At 40.5% G+C, this 14,368-nt stretch overlaps 1 long non-coding RNA gene across 1 annotated transcript; it reads right to left on the minus strand.

Moving 5' to 3' along the window:
• Window positions 1-1,221: 1,221 nt before the first annotated feature.
• LOC120574149 lies at window positions 1,222-13,224 on the minus strand. The gene is made up of 3 exons (XR_005641830.1): window positions 13,009-13,224; window positions 1,591-1,667; window positions 1,222-1,290 (listed from the first exon to the last, which is right to left on the minus strand). It is a non-coding gene; the product is annotated as an uncharacterized LOC120574149 (long non-coding RNA).
• Between the last annotated feature and the right edge of the window lie 1,144 nt (window positions 13,225-14,368).

Genomic DNA, 14,368 nt, shown 5'->3' on the forward strand with positions numbered 1-14,368 from the left:
AGGTGCAGTTGAGAGTTTAGGAAAAGCTAGTTAAGTGGCCATTATGACTTTAAGTTGATACTGTTTTATCAAGTATTGATTGCTCTCTGCTATAAGTATACGTAAAAATACATTTTCTTGGCAGACTTGAGAAGACTACAGGTACTCTGTGGAGGTTTTGACCTCTTGCAATCATTGGGTTTGGATTGGACGCACACACAAACACAATGGATGATTCAATACACATGCCTGCCAACAGTTTGATGTTATCCCACTCATCGTCTGATAAAAGATGCTATTGTTTTATGGAAATCAAAGGATCCAGTGTTTTTGGGGCTAAAAGTTGAGGAATCGGCTTCAGCTGCTTTGGTTTTGAAGTCCTTCAAATTCAAGGCGAACTAACTACATTGCTGGAGTGGCCCTTTAAATGTCATAAAAAAAGAAAAAATTAAAGACCGACACAAAAGGGCCCTATTTTAACAATCTAAGCACATGGCGCAGGTGCGTTTAGGGCTTGTCCAAATCCACTTTTGCTAGTTTGACGGCAGAAAAAAGGGTCTGTGCGCTGGGCACATGGTTCAAAAGGGTTGTACTTGGTGTCTTCATTAATTCATCGGAGTGTTTTGGGCATAACATGCAGTAAACCAATCAGAGTGTCATCTGCCATTCCCTTTAAAAGCCAGGCGAGTTTGTACCTTGGCGCATTACTATTGTGATGGTGGATTTGCACCATAATATTTTTATTTGTGATCTTTTGCATTTTTGTGTGCTGCTGCGCTTCTGTGTGTGTGTGTAACAAGCATAGTGTGCGCACGCTGTGCACGAGCCTAGGCGCATTTTACTAATGCGCTGTTAAAATAACAATGAAACGCTGCGCTATTGACTTTAGATCAGGTTTTTGTTTGTCAATGGCGCGATCACTTCCCGCTGCCTCAAAGTAGCAATACGCCAAGAATGCACCTGAACACACCGTCCTGTAAGACCAGCACGCCCATGGGCGCAAAGATGGGCACAGGTGCATTTGTTGTTTAAACAACGCGGGCGCTGGACGGGAAACTGACAACTGTGTCGGTCTTAAACTAGCAAAGACACTTGTGTCGGGCTTTGCCGGGTGCAAGGTAGGGCCCCAAATGTAACACATAAGATATTGCAGGGAAATGGCTACCATTATGTGACTCTAGACTAATGGAAGAATCCATTTGACTGCAGTAATTGAGCTGAATCCTTTATGATGAGTCTTACTCTCCCTGCAGGGGTCCGGGGATGCTGGCTCTGCTCAGGCGCCATCTCTCTGCTCCTGCCTCCGGCTCTCTGAACAGACGCACAGCACAAAAACACAAGAGATCTCAAGATGCTCTGATTGTTCATCATATAATGTCACATTCATGTGCTCATTGGTTAGAAATCCAACCTAATAAACCCATGATCTTAAAGAGTGTTAGCGTTTGGAGAAAGGAGAGACATTCAACTAAACGAGGCTGAGAGTCCCCACACTAACATCATAGGATCATCAGAAAGTCCTTAATGTACCTTGTGGTCATGTTCCCAGCTGTCAGATTTTATACACGTTTTCTAAATTAGAGAAATAAGTACAATAGCGTCTTATCTCACCTCTGTCCGTCTCCCAGGATTCTCATGGCGTCACTCAGATTCCTGCCCACTTGAGCCAACGTACGGTCCACCATCATCTAAAGTGTGTGTGGGTGTGTGTGTGTGTGTGTGTGTGTGTGTTGGGAGCAAGTTAACGAGAAGACAATATTAGGACAATTTACATGTGTGTAATACAGAATTTACACAGTGTACATGCACACAATTGAAATCTAGAGTGTGCTCCAGACCTACACTGTCGGAAGGGTGTCTGAGATAACTTCTGTTATGATTTGACACCATAAATTCAATTAAATTGAATACATATGTGTGAATCTGTGAATACAGTGATGTTGTATTCACAGCATACATTCGCTAGGGCTGTCAATTTAACTATTTAATTGCGATAAATTGCATGTTTCTCCATGGGTAATTGAGATTAATCACCAATTAATTGCACATTTTCTATCTACCGTCAAATTATCACCACAAAACAATAATAAATATTGGCCAGAAACCCTCGTAGCATTATTTCCATTATCTGGTAAATCTGTTGAACATATCATTGGACATATTTAAATCTCTCCGGTCATAATGTTCCTTTTACACTGTCTGCAGTCACCACTCTGCCTTAAGGCTGTTTTATGCTTCTGTGTCAACTCCACGCCATAGCTACGCCGTCGCGACCCTTTCGGAGATCTGTGTCGGGGTTGAACGCGTTTCTTTGCACCGCCAGAACGCTAGGGGGTGTGTGGTTTCCAGAGGGTCAATCGCGAAACTCTGCCATTTCCGACGAAAGAGAGAGAGACAGTTTATGTTAGCAAGCAAACTTGAGCACCACTACCCACAAAGTACTAAGTGCTAATTTCAAAATGTTACTGACATATAGACACTTTACAAATGGATAACCCCGCCGTCACCATAACCACAATATGTCTGAGTTTATTTGCAAAGCTTACAGTGGCCCTCATATATGAACCCATGCTAAAGTTGACTAAAAAGAGGAATACAAAAAAAAAAATTAAAAATCATCTTTTGGAAATTGATCTTAATGCCTTAATTTAAAAAATTAGGAAAAATCCAACCTTTAAGGACACCATTTTATATATTTTATTTGTGAATGAATAATGTATCGTAAATAAATAAATATTCTTCCTTAAAATACAAGGGGCATAAGTAAGTACACCCCTATGTTAGATTTTTATTTTTAAAGACTGTTCTCACCCCAACCACAGACTGTTTACCGTACTCCCCTCCAGGAGGCGTCTCAGGTCTCTCTACACCCGCACTCAACAGGTTTTATTGTGCTATTTCATTTATTGCTACATATTACATTTACATATCCAATTATACTGTACTATACATACACATTCTTTCCTTCACATTCTATTTCTTATCTATTATAATGTTACCACACTGTACATAGCTGTACATATTTGTCTATATGGTTCATACAGAATATCCGTATTTACTCTGTTTTTCTTATTATATATTCTGCTAATACACTGTATATTATTCTTACTACTATTATTGTAAGGCTGAGCAATTTTATCGATTCTGCAATATAAATCGATATTTCTTGCCCCAATAAAGTATGATCCGTTATTATGCCGTAGAATACGAAATTCCCATTCAAATCCCCTGTGTATACCTCCCGTTGCAGGAAGAGCGATTTGGTCAGCCAGCCGCTATTAGTGCGGCTGTAGAGGCAACTTCAACTAGCGCCGGCGCCTCAAAGCTTTTAGTCTGGCCCGCAGAATAATCATGAATTCACTAAATGTAAAGAGGAAAAAATGTGTTCTGTTATTTATCATTTCAAGCATTTAGAGCAAAAACCCAGCCCCCTGTATTTACATCTCTATTCACATGCCGGGATTCTATACAGCGATGACCGAGCTCCACACACACGACTGAGCCGAGATGTGTGTGCGTTAAAACACACACACAGCTGAGCCGAGATGTGTGTGCGTTAAAAGGTTAAAACATGCAGCACCTTACTGGGAACGATACAGAGTTATGTTAGGTTATAAAAAGTTAAACCATTGGTGATGTCTGATAAAAATATACTTTTAGTTAAATGAACACTGAATCAATACCGATTGCATCACACCACACTAATCAACATTTGACTGCCTCACCCAAACTCTAGCTTCTAAAGAATTGATTAGGTCATATCTGCCATTTAGCATACTGTAGGAGACTCATTGTCCCCACAGGAAAGGTAACTGTTGTCTCTTTTTGGGGGAGCCACTCCCTGTTGGACCAGACTGGGTTAGAACAAAGGAAATGCATATTACTGTAGAATCAACACTACCATGATAAACGACCTTTGTCTGTGACCTGGAGTTAATCTAATCGGAGGTGGGTCCTTAATCTGAGAGAGTTTTCAGTCAAGGAAACACCCACAATCCTAAGGAATATAATTCAGAAACAGGGATGAATTCAGGACTACAAGCCTGGGACCCGACAAGGGAACAGGTTCTGTAGTCCGCTGGTTACAGCGTATTGTTTTGTCATGTCGCATGGCTGCAATCTGTGTCCCCACAAGGGGAAGCATGTCTGCAGTCTGCTGCTGCCAGTGTTTTATGTTTGATTGTGTTTTGACTGTCGTTTTTCATCGTGTTGTTTTATTAAACCTTTTGCTTAACTTTCAATTCGACCCCAGCCTCTCCTTCCTCCTCCAGAAATCGAAGAACACGTCTTTTAGAAAATTCTTACAGTTACCAACGGCCGCTGGTCTCTTTTCTGTAAATAGGCTACAATTAAACCTTCGTGAGTAGAAAGTCAATACTTATCAATGCACTCACCTGTGTAGACCGGCATAAACATGTAGAAAGCGATATTTCAATCTGCTCAGTCCACCGCGCTGTTTTACGCAAACACAGCTCTACTCTGCAAATAGCGAATTTTTACAAACAAGCTAAAACAAAAGTAAGTAAGTAAGTAAACTTTATTTACAGTGCCTTGCGAAAGTATTCGGCCCCCTTGAACGTTTCGACCTTTTGCCACATTTCAGGCCTCAAACATAAAGATATAAAACTGTAATTTTTTGTGAAGAATCAACAACAAGTGGGTCCCAATTATGAAGTGGAACGAAATTCATTGGCTATTTCAAACTTTTTTAACAAATAAAAAACTGAAAAAGTGGGCGTGCAAAATTATTCCGCCCCTTTTACTTTCAGTGCAGCAAACTCTCTCCAGAAGTTCAGTGAGGATCTCTGAATGATCCAATGTTGACCTAAATGACTAATGATGATAAATAGAATCCAGCTGTGTGTAATCAAGTCTCCGTATAAATGCATCTGTTCTGTGATAGTCTCAGAGGTCCGTTTAAAGCGCAAGAGCATCATGAAGAACAAGGAACACACCAGGCAGGTCCGAGATACTGTTGTGGAGAAGTTTAAAGCCGGATTTGGATACAAAAAGATTTCCCAAGCTTTAAACATCCCAAGGAGCACTGTGGCAAGCGATAATATTGAAATGGAAGGAGTATCAGACCACTACAAATCTCACGAAACCGGCCGTCCCTCTAAACTTTCAGCTCATACAAGGAGAAGACTGATCAGAGATGCAGCCAAGAGGCCCATGATCACTCTGGATGAACTGCAGAGATCTACAGCTGAGGTGGGAGACTCTGTCCATAGGACAACAATCAGTACATTCTGCACAAATCTGGCCTTTATGGAAGAGTGGCAAGAAGAAAGCCATTTCTTAAAGATATCATAAAAGTGTGTTTAAAGTTTGCCAAAAGCCACCTGGGAGACACACCAAACATGTGGAAGAAGGTGCTGTGGTCAGATGAAACCAAAATCGAACTTTTGGCAACAATGCAAAACGTTATGTTTGGCGTATAAAGCAACACAGCTCATACCCTGAACACACCATCCCCACTGTCAAACATGGTGGTGGCAGCATCATGGTTTGGGCCTGCTTTTCTTCAGCAGGGACAGGGGAAGATGGTTAAAATTGATGGGAAGATGGATGGAGCCAAATACAGGACCATTCTGGAAGAAAACCTGATGGAGTCTGCAGGCAAGACCTGAGACTGGGCGGAGATTTGTCTTCCAACAAGACAATGATCCAAAACATTAAGCAAAATCTACAATCGAATGGTTCACAAATAAACATATCCAGGTGTTAGAATGGCCAAGTCAAAGTCCAGACCTGAATCAATCGAGAATCTGTGGAAAGAACTGAAAACTGCTGTTCACAAACGCTCCACCCAACTTCACTGAGCTCGAGCTGTTTTGCAAGGAGGAATGGGCAAAGATTTCAGTCTCTCGATGTGCAAAACTGATAGAGACATACCCCAAGCGACTTACAGCTGTAATCGCAGCAAAAGGTGGCGCTACAAAGTATTAACTTAAGGGGGCTGAATAATTTTGCACGCCCAATATTTCAGTTTTTTATTTGTTTAAAAGGTTTGAAATATCCAATAAATTTCGTTCCACTTAATGATTGTGTCCCACTTGTTGTTGATTCTTCACAAAAAATTACAGTTTTATATCTTTATGTTTGAGGCCTGAAATGTGGCAAAAGGTCGAAATGTTCAAGGGGGCCGAATACTTTCGCAAGGCACTGTATATAGCACCTTTCACAGACAAAATGGGTCACAAAGTGCTTTACAGTAAAATAAAAACAGAGCAATGACAACACATACAAAGCTATATGGCTAATAAAATGCTTGTCTAAAACGATGAGTCTTCAGATGTTTTTTAAAGGTTTCCACAGAATCCAAAGCTCTCAAGGCTAAAGGGAGAGAGTTCCAGAGCCCTGGGGCCACCACCGAAAATCGCACGATCACCTCTTGTTTTAAAGACGTGGTTCTAGGAACAATTAAGAGTTCCTGACTTGAAGACCTCAGAGGAAGCGACCAGGAGGTGTGCGTGCAGTAGATCCTGGATGTACGAGGGCGCTTGGCCACGTAAGGCTCTATAGGTAATAGTTAAAATTTTAAAATGCACTCTAAAACCAATCGGTAGCCAGTGAAGAGCCTTAAGCTTTAGGAGTAATGTGCGACCTCCTGCCGGTCTTAGATAAAAGTCTTGCTGCTGCATTCTGTACGACTTGCAGTTTGTCCAAGGATGATTTGTTTTAGCAGGTGTATAGTACATTGCAATAATCCAAACGAGAAGAAACAAAAGCATGAACAAGCATCTCCATCTCTCTTTGAGAAACCACAGATCTAATTTTAGCAATGTTCCTGAAAAGCTGTCAGTTTGTAGTCTAACTGTTTATCTTAGTTTGCCGGGAATCTGGAAATTTCTGGAAACCTCACTGTTGTCTGAACAAACCAAACTCTCCGCTAGAGCAACTCTGGTTGTATTATTTTGCAACAACATCCTTTCATTGCAAATGAGGCATACATGACAAGGGCATGGCCTGCTTATCAGTCCATTCATCATTAAAGCTGGGCTTTTGGCTTTTCCACGTCAACTTTTCAGTTGTTTTTTTGACAGTGACATGTTTACCTGACAACAGCCTTTCTTTCTGCAAGCATATTCCACCAATCAGGACGCTGCATACTACAATAATTTTTCCATAATCACAGACTTTAACCATCACTCCTCAGTGAACTGCCTCCTAGTCTGAGATCGTTTTCTAGTTAAAGAGCCAGTTATCATTATGGAGTTTCCATGTTTTTTAGGAGTTTGCTCACACTAATACATGTAAAAAAAAAATAATAGCATTAATTCAGTAAGAAAGTGAAAAAGAATAGGCGTATTAGGTATAAATTCATTTTATTTTCTTTATTTGAAAGTCTGGCCGCCAGAGTGCTTAGAAAAATTCTGAAAAAAATGTAGTCGATGATCCCTGCTGTAGACTCTCTGTCCAGTCAGAGACATATATTGTGTAATTGATGTTTTCAGTTCAATTAATTAAATCCAAGTAAATGGAACCCTCACAAGATGTCACCAAAATCACTCTGTCCCCTTTAAATCTTTCAGAAAATGATGTAAGTGTATCGAATTATATCAAATCGTATCGTTGGCTGAATATCGTGATATATATCGTATCGTGAGCTGAATATCGTGTATCGTATCGTGAGATTAGTGTATCGCTACAGCCCTACTATTATGTCACTGCTACTACATTGCACATATATGTTGTGTTGTTCATACATTGTTCATATTACATAGGCATATATATTCTGCTCTTATAACACTGCAATATATTTCTTGTCCTGCCTATACACCACCTGTCTATACTTTGCACTTTTCTGCTTTGTCCTTGTACTCCGCACAATGACAATAAAGTTGAATCTAATCTAATCTAATCTAGACATGCAATCAGACATTCATACAGTCATGTGAGGACCTGGATTGTAAAGAAAGGGTAATTGCCGGGCCCATCTCTTCCATACATCCTATATCGCGGAAGGTTTGTCACAAAGCATATGACCGAGGAGAAAAAAATGGCTTGCTGTTGCTTCTCCTTTTGACTTGGACTGCCAAAGTGAGCGACCCAATGTAGGCTTGCAAGGGGGTCACGTCCAAGTCCTCCCAACTGTCCCCAAACAGTTCAAGTGGGGAGAGTGAGGACCTTAATAACCTTCCCTGTTGGGAAGGTAACGTGTCCACTCTTAGAGGCTGAGACACAATCTATCTGCTGGTGGTTGAGAGACAAAAGGAGAGATAAAACCAAAAATGGCTTCTGGAGGAGAGAGGAAACACTGGTGTATCCTATGTGGAAGTCTTTTATCAAGTGGTTCTTTTTTTTCTTTTCTTTATAACTGTCAACATACATCAGAGTCACATACAGATGAAGCATGGAGAAAATTAAACGAAAAGCAGTGGCATACAGAAAAAGACAACAAAAACGGAACAAATCTACCAAAATACATAAATTAAGAAATAAATAGATGCGTGTGTGACAATAAGTTCAACTAAAAACATTAAAAGATATTGCACACACACATAGATACATACATACATATGCTGTTTTTGTTGGAGGCATAACGTAACGTAAAGTTTTTTTGTTTGGTTTATATAGCACGCTGGTGACACGAATGCTTACGCAGTTTTGTGTTTGACCACTGGATGGAGCACTGCCACAGGAAATGCTTATAGGTGATCAACAGCCATTGGTACAGGTGTGTGGTAAAGCAAACAGTTTTTTACAGTTTCAGAGTGGCGTGTCAGTGGTATTGTTTGATTAGTGTTTAACTGGAAAGCAGAATGAAACGTACTTGAAATGAAATGGACTTCACTGAACTATACCTGTGCTACGGTGAGCATGCACCATCACTGAATAGATATTTAACCCTTGTTTTGTCCTCCCTTTGACCATGAACTTGATATACATGCAGGTCAAAAGTGAAATTGAATTTTTGGTGGTTTTTTTTCAGCATTTCTGTCTCTCTTTTTATGCTTTTGACACTTTTTAAAACATTCTTGTCACTTTCTTCAACGTTTTGTGTTAAAATCATGGTCAATAAACCTAATTTATATGACATTACACCTACTTTTCAATTTTTTTCAATTCATGTCAATCACTGCTCATGCACACGCGTCTCCCTTGTGGAGGGAGGGGCTTAAAAGACCGTTTTGGGCTTTAGCAGAAAGGGGGGAGGGACTGAGAAGTTGTCGATGTTCACATTTTTTGGCTAAGTCCTGGATCTTCACAATCCTAACTACAGCACCTTTAAATGTGTTTTTCAGATGTTATAAAAATTGAATAAACACCCAAAATTCAATGAAAGTAATCATTAATTTTACCTGCACAGACAGAACATACATCCATGTTATTTTTGGACATTTTGGTTCCATTCCCCTTCATAAAAACAAAGAATTGTTTTTTTTTTTTTGTAAATTTACATTTGTGTCATTACAAATGGGAGCAGGTTTCAGGATTTAATTCACAGAAAGGGCAATTCTACTATATATATATATATATATATATATATATATATATATATATATATATATATATATATATATATATATATATATATATATATATATATAAAAGTTTTTTTTTTTACTTTTGTGAGAAATGTTTTACTGGATAAATGCTGCACCTTCACAGACAGATACAGCTGTGCAGTACGTCATAAGTAACTTACGTCCCTTGACACTGACCCTATTGAAGCAAGGATTTCTCACTTGGCAGCTTCCACCCGCAAAAGATTTCCAGAATCGATTCGGTTACGATTGTCAATGTCCCGATTCGTTTACATTTCCGAATCCATGTCCATTAGGTTAGGAAAATTCCAGCTACAATACCAGTTAATCTTGGATATAAAAGAGATTCTCAAAGAACGTCTGCTGTAAATTTTACAAGCAAAAAGCAACACTCAGATATTTGTATAATGCACCAGGTTCATGTTTATATTAAGAACTGACCCCCAAAAAACGTTATAGGTTTACAAAGTGAAAAAGCCCAAAGTCCACCCCAAAGGGACTTACCATCTCCAACAGAAAACACTGTTCACAAACTGCTCCAAACAGCTCTATTGTAGTCCAGCCTTTACTTCAGAGAGAAACGTGTGTCACTTTGTAACACACGTTATAATGCTCGCCTAGCTGCTAGCGTGGCATGCCCTCATGCTCTGCTTCTGACTGGCTAGTAGTCCTTCCTCTGTAGCTAAAACATAGAGCTCAACACACAGGGTGAAAAGAGGAGCTGCAGCAATGTGCAGTACAACAAATATATAGTGTTTTTTTCGTTTTTAAACCACGTAAAACTATTCTGGTACAACCTCTAAATACAATTATGAACCTGAAAATTTGCATAATATGAGCACTTTAAAAAGGACTTTTTACTGACCAGGACTAACATGACAGTCATTGACAAACTACAGCAGTCGTCAACACGATATATTCCAACTGTAGACTACAGTCAGTGAGTAGAGTGTAAAGTTTACACATCCGTGGTGAAAAGAGCGGTATTAAAAGATCAATTTGGGTATTTTATTATTGGTATTAGATTGGTATCAGATTGCTCAAACAAACATGGAGTTTAATTGGAGGGAGCTTATTTCAAAGCAGCTCTAACTGCCAGGTGTAAACACACATACTCAAAGCTGTCCACTTGTGATCACTCAGGACGGATTCAAATACCAGGTCAGAACAGGGCCTTGGACTAAGTCACACTTTTTTCAATCTAATTTGGCTTTTTAGAAAGTTGATAGTAGCCTTGTGCATCTTTTGGTTGGTAATAACTAACATTATTTCATGATTACAAACCTCAACTCCTCCGTTCAAGTCTTTATACGTGATAGGTCACAGTTTCAGACATGGCAGGGAAGAATACAGCAGAGCTTTCAGCTGGGTGTGGACACCTCATTTGCATATTCACTGCGTTTACTTTGGACAACTGCTGCACACAGACCAAACGACACAAGGCAAGTCTTCATAAGGCAAGGTACAACTTAAATTCAAATGTCTCATTTTATTACAGTACCAACTATTTATTAAATTGTATTCCACCAGCTCTCTGCTGATATTTTCTTTAAAGCTATAGTGCATAGTTCTGACTTCCCCATGAGGAATTCTAAGTAATGACAACTAAACTGTCGGAGCGTCCACATGATACAAGCCTTCTGTGAACACGCACGTTTGTCACGGAAGTAAAGGCTGGACTACAATAGAGCTGTTTGGAGCAGTTTGTGAACTGTCTTATCTGTTGGAGATGGTAAGTCCCTTTGGGGTGGACTTTGGGGTTTTTCACTTTGTAAACCTATAACATGCACAAAAAAGACATACCACAATAAAGGAAAGGGAAAAAGCCAGAAAGCATAACATGAGCACTTTAAGTATTTTGGTGCTGCCGAGACATCCCGGCCTACAAATCTTATCCTACGGACTAAAGAAAAAAATCTTTGTTTGGTACAGATCCTCGCAAAAATCACACTATAATAAATCTTAATTCTTTTATTTTCAATTAAAATGAGAGTAATAATACAAAAATGCTCATTCCCTCCAATATCGTGAATCATACCGCAATATCAGTCAAAATTATCTCAATTAGATATTTTTCTCATATCGTGCAGCCCCAGATCGTCTTATAAACGGTGTGTCTGTGCGTCTCGGGCTGCACACCCCTAATATCTAACGTTTAGGGCTGGACCCGAATAGTTCGGTGGGTTGGTATTCGATTTTAAAATTTGACATTCGAATATTCTTTTTGGTTCATTTATTTTCTGCATTTATCTCTCGTTCACACTCCAGTCCAGTTGGTGGCGGTAATGCACATTTAAGTTGGTTTGCCAACCGCCAATAATCTACAAAGAAGAAGAGACTGTCGGTACACGATGATGCCCACTTCGAGCATTTAACAAGCTGGGCAGAGAAGCTAGCGGCGATAACAAGTGCGGAAATGGAGAACTGTTTCCCGTTTTTCCGTTGTGATTCGGCCAGAAACTTCAACATTGTGAGGCGAAGAGATCGTTTTGGAATATAAAGCTTGGATATTACATTTCCTTGGACTCTTGGGGATTTATGAAAATCAAGTTTTGGTCAAAATACCACGTTGTTGCTGAAAGCACAATGACAACAGGTATGCATGCACTCTCGGCTGCGCAGATTACGGCTGAGTTGTTTTATTTTCTTCTACTTTGTAACAGTTGTGTACATGGCTGTATATTTTGAAGTTTTAATGCTTTAAAGTTATAAAAACGCTCATGAGTGGAAGTTTTATCGAGGTTACAGCGACGCCCCAGTCACAAAGGGTCCCGTTGACGGGAGGGTGATCCTTGAGGTTAAAAGTTTATTAATTCTGAACGCGTCTGGCCTGTCTATCTATATTGCACCAAATACGACACTGCACTCCCTTGTGAAGTTGTTTGGATGAAAGGTTCTCAAAATAATCAAAATGCAAACAAACAGATTCCTGCCTTTATTAGAGATAATAATATGTTCAGCCCCCTCTCTCCGAAGCTTCGAATATTCGATGCTCATTACTACCGAAGTTTCGAAGCTCTAAAAATGGTATTCGGACCAGCCCTACTAACGTTACGTGGTGTACGTGGCCTGGCTGACAGGAGGGTCAGAGGAGGATCCTGTGGGACTGTTAACAAGCATCAGGCTGCCTGCAGCGGACTATCATCGGACACATTAGTGATAAAGCGAAAGCAGCAGCGCTGTGACGCTGGAAATACACGTTTCATGGAGCTTCCTCCCAGCCAACAGGTCACACAGCCCCAGGGAACAGCGGTGTGGCGGACACACAAGCGGACACCCAGGGCTAGTTAAATACTGTCAGACACAGCTTCACCGAGCTTCACACAGTCCCAGGGGACAGCAGTGTGTAGCGGACACACAGGCGGGGACACAGGGCTAGCTAGATACAGACACAGCTTCACACAGCCCCAGGGAACAGCAGTGTGTGACGGACACAGGGCTAGCTAGATACAGACACAGCTTCACACAGCCCCAGGGAACAGCAGTGTGTGACGGACACAGGGCTAGCTAGATACAGACACAGCTTCACCGAGCTTACCTTGAGTGCAGCGCCCACAGCGGGCAGCCTGGCCGGGTCTGCTGAATCTGTTGTAATGAACCGTGTCGGCGTCCCTTCCAGAAGGCTTCGGGAAAGCGTGCTGAACTGTTGAATTGGATTCGTATTTACTGCTCTGACTTCTTTCTGTACTCAGCAGACCGAAACCGGACAGCTTACTTCCGGGATGAGCGCGAGACGTGCGTTCCACGCTGGCAGCGCCGACGTCACGCTCTGCCACAGAACTGGCCAGTCAGGTGCTAGCTGATGACGAAGGCGGAGTTGTTTTTTAATTATTAATGTATAGCTCAAACGTGCTATTGTGATATTAGTACAGGCGTTATGCAACATGACCCCATACAATTTGCAACAGAAACTCTTTAACTGATCGAGTCTCATAAAGTCTCCCTTATAACTTATAAAAAAAGTCCTGGAAGTGGTGGAAAGTATTGAAAAATAAAAAAAAACTGTGGAAGTTTCATGGAGATATCTATTAGTTAAAATATTTTCGCTATTCACCTGTAGTGGCTCCACTTAACATGGGCTGCAATGGGAAATTGGCATCACCAATTTTAGTATTTTTCAAAACTTTCCACCACTTGGATCTCTGAGTTAGGACTTTTCATAAGTTATAGAGGAGACTTTTATAAGTAATAAACATTTGTCAGATTTTCTGTTGTAATTTGTGAGAGATTCACCCCTTCTTTCTCACAAAATGCTTGTACTAAATGTGAATCCAAACATATGGTCAAAGTGTCTGGCGTTCCCTGTTTGATTGAGTTTTGGAGAGTAACATTAGTTAGTTAGTTAGTTAGTTGGGTTTCATCAAAGAGAGACAACTCCCTCAGAAATTAGGCTGTAGTTTTTTAAAAGCATTAATGTATCCACGCTGATGACAAAATCCTATCCCAGAAATAAAAAGTGCACAGTTGGATACAGTTCACTTGTTGACCAGACAGAAGGTTCTCTGCAGGGTTTTGTAAAGCGTGAAATAAAAGTCAGAAAGAAATAAAAAAGAAGTGGCTGCATAACAGCTGTGAATACCTTCTCGTTATTAGCATTGGGATGGAGTAGTCCCAACTTGTTGTTCCCATGGGTAGTAATGTATCCATTTCAACCTTCGACAAGTGGAATGCTCTGGCACTTCCTGAAGGAGCACTTTGAGGAACTCCTAAATCCAACTAATACTAATTAATCCACAGTGGCAAAGCCCCTGGGATTGATGAGATCTGTCCAGAAATGCTGAAAGCTCTGGGTGTGGAAGGGCCATCTTGGTTGACACACCTCTTCAACATTGCATGGAAGTCTGGGACAGTGCCAAAGGAGTGGCAGACCGGGGTGGTGGTTCCCCTGTTCAAAAAGG

This window comes from Perca fluviatilis, chromosome 15 (assembly GCF_010015445.1).
Source record: "Perca fluviatilis chromosome 15, GENO_Pfluv_1.0, whole genome shotgun sequence".
Lineage (NCBI taxonomy): Eukaryota > Metazoa > Chordata > Actinopteri > Perciformes > Percidae > Perca > Perca fluviatilis.